The sequence below is a fragment of the Phocoena sinus genome, chromosome 9, assembly GCF_008692025.1.
Source record: "Phocoena sinus isolate mPhoSin1 chromosome 9, mPhoSin1.pri, whole genome shotgun sequence".
NCBI lineage: Eukaryota > Metazoa > Chordata > Mammalia > Artiodactyla > Phocoenidae > Phocoena > Phocoena sinus.
The window spans coordinates 99,173,874-99,176,805 of NC_045771.1; the positions used below are offsets into that span (position 1 = coordinate 99,173,874).

The 2,932-nt window shown below is 39.5% G+C and overlaps 1 pseudogene; it reads right to left on the reverse strand.

Moving 5' to 3' along the window:
* Positions 1-1,426: 1,426 nt before the first annotated feature.
* LOC116759178 lies at positions 1,427-1,911 on the reverse strand (annotated as a pseudogene).
* Between the last annotated feature and the right edge of the window lie 1,021 nt (positions 1,912-2,932).

The following is a 2,932-nucleotide window of genomic DNA, read 5'->3' on the forward strand; positions in this document are numbered from 1 at the left end:
AAATCAGTGAGGGGAAACAATTTGTATTTGAACTCAACTTGGTATTCTCTGCAACAACTGTAGCGTCTTACTCTCTTTCTTATTTCCAAGCCCAGCGCGCAGGACTGCGATAGGGCAGGACCACATCAATCCCATGAGCCCAGAGATGAGTCAACTTGTCAACTAAACCAGGTACTAGGCTATGCACCAAGAGAAAGGAAATCATAAGGAAGTCCAGCATAGCACCCACATAAAAGTGAACCTAATGGCTATATATTGAGGGGCTGATCTAAGCATTCTACTCTGAGCCTGTAGGATGGTGAGAGTATTCACATACATGCAGCAATGAAAGAGCATTCTAGAACAGGAAAATGTATAAGCAAAGATTGGAAAGTGAGGCCATGTGGTATATTTTAGAGGTACGGCCATAATGTGAAAGTTGTAACATGAAAGTTCTAATAGTGTAATGTGAAAGTTGCAGAGAAGTGTCACAAGAGCCAAGATGGGAAAAGTTGTGTAGCTTTACCTGTCATCTAAGGCATGTCAATTTCACTTAATAAATAAAAGGGAACCAACATTAGTCTACACCTAGTTGACCTTCATGCTCAGATCTTCCTCTGCCACGTACATAAACAACACCATTTCACCCTGGTCCCCAGTCTGAGCATTACGTGGCTTTCTATTGTGCCGAAACAAGTCATTCAATAGAGCAAAAGTCTATAAAATATAACCATCTGCTTTTGTTTAAATATAATATGAACAATTAAATTATACTGGAATTTTCCCTGAATTTCCCTCTTTGGGATAGTCTTTAAGCAACCTATAGACGTGTATAGTGGTTTGATATTATACCATGCCCAGACTTTGTTTATAGTGGATCAAAATAGACATTAAGGGAGGAAAAAATGTAAAGATCCTAGTGTTTGATGTATCTAATGCAAATACTCCATCTCAGGGTCATAACTTTGTAAGTAGGAAATCCTACAATTACTTTTCCTTATACAACAGGTAAGTATAGAGTTAAGGCAGCTGCTTGAACATTTGTCCACCAGGATCTGCAACAGGACATAAAAGGCAGGTCAACATAGACCTTATAGCAAGGGCACATAGATAATGCACAGGGCACGTCATCATCTCAGAAATGGAAATACCATGAAAGCTCTGGACAAACATCTAAACTCAACTAAGACCGCTTTAATATAAGTACATAGTAGATATCTAAGAATGCGATGCTTCATTGTGCTTCCTCTTGGATTATTGCGCTTGATTTTGGGTCACTGGCAAACTGCCACATGTGAAGAAGAGACCCCAGATACTGAAGGGATCTGGAAAATATCTTTATATTTCTTTTGATGACTAGAATTTAAAACATATTTTAATGAGAACACTTTCTCACCATCTTTACATAGAAATGACTTGCACTTTTTACTCTGAAGCTGCCAGGCCATCAGGACTTCTTTTCTTCCTGGTGCTCAGGGCTCTGAAGCCACGCCCCCATCAGTTCCCCAGTGCTCTTGAGGCACGTGTTGGCCATGTTCTCCTCCATTGGGAGAACTCGTGGCAGCTTCAGGGGCTTGATTCTTATCAAATGTTTAACCGCTTTCAGTTTTGCCTTCACCAAAGGGATATTCTTGTGAACTTGAGGAGTATGTGCTTTTTGTAACCCAAGCATCCTTATTAAATCTTTCTCCCAATATGGACGTCTTTTTGTACTTTTAATTCTGGTAACAATATGCAGCTTATGAGGTTGCTGTGGATCCCCACCATATTTTTCATGACCTTCAGGTGAAGGCTGAAAAACTTCATCTGGAATTTTTGACTTTGTAAATCTGTGACAAATCCAGTCTGTACAAAAAGAGGCTCCACACCTTTTGTCACCATTGATAGTGTGCCTGGGGGGCTCTGAACTATTGAGTACAAAATCCTTGCCATGAGGGTGGTGACTGTTCTTAGAGATGGTGACTGCTAAATGTCTTTCCACCTGATGGGAAGTAGACTTCATAGAGGATACTTAGTGTGGAGGAGAGAACATTTGGGTGGGAGATGGTAGAAGTTTTCAAGTAGAAATGCTTTACACCAGGGAGTAAAAAAGCATCACTTCAACTTTTTAAGGAGGACGCTTTGTCAGTTGGAACTCTTCTAGTTTAAACGCAAATTTTGTAATGTAATGAGGTCTGGGGTGAAATTGAAGCAGGAGCTACAAAACTGCTTGGCAGGACATTGGAAATTGTTACATAGAGTTGGACATCCAAGTCAGTCAAATCTTGTGGCTTTGGATTCCAGATTCTCTTAAGTTCTATATTAGTGCTATGAGGTAGGTCATCTTAATACCATACTGCTTTAAAACCCAGCCTCAGAACACTGCACTTCCTGCTGAAAATATCAGTAGCCTCCTTCAAAGAGACATCTTGATTTTGCTAGATTCTTTTTCAGTGTTTGGCAGCTTGGTAAACTTTTTATTAGTCCACTTATTGTTGATTTTGCATTGTTTTGTTTTAAGCACAAAAGGGTGAAGTACTCAATTGTGTGTTTTAAACTTTAGGGCTCTATCATGTTAAATCACAGATACCCGACATGGCTGAGTAAATGTTTACCTTCTAGAGCCAGCCTAAACAAAGAAAAACAACTGTCCCAAATAGTTTCTTTGCAGAATGATAACTAAAGGCTCTCTTTCCTGAAGTCTTAATCTTAATCTTAAATATTTGCTGTCCTAAATTAAGGAAAGTTATGTCTGTAGTCTTGTTATCTGTTTTTCTTCATGCTCATCATAAATGCCAAAGGGTAATTCTTCCTAGAAAAATCAGTCTTTTGTGATAACATGCAATGTGTTTTTAATTAATGAAGCTGCTTGATGCCGGCAGACTAGAAGCATCTTATCGTCACATGCTGGGGGAATTCATGCAGGGTCCTGTCTGTGCATGCTGAGCCCTGGAGCCAAAGAAAAATCTCCTGT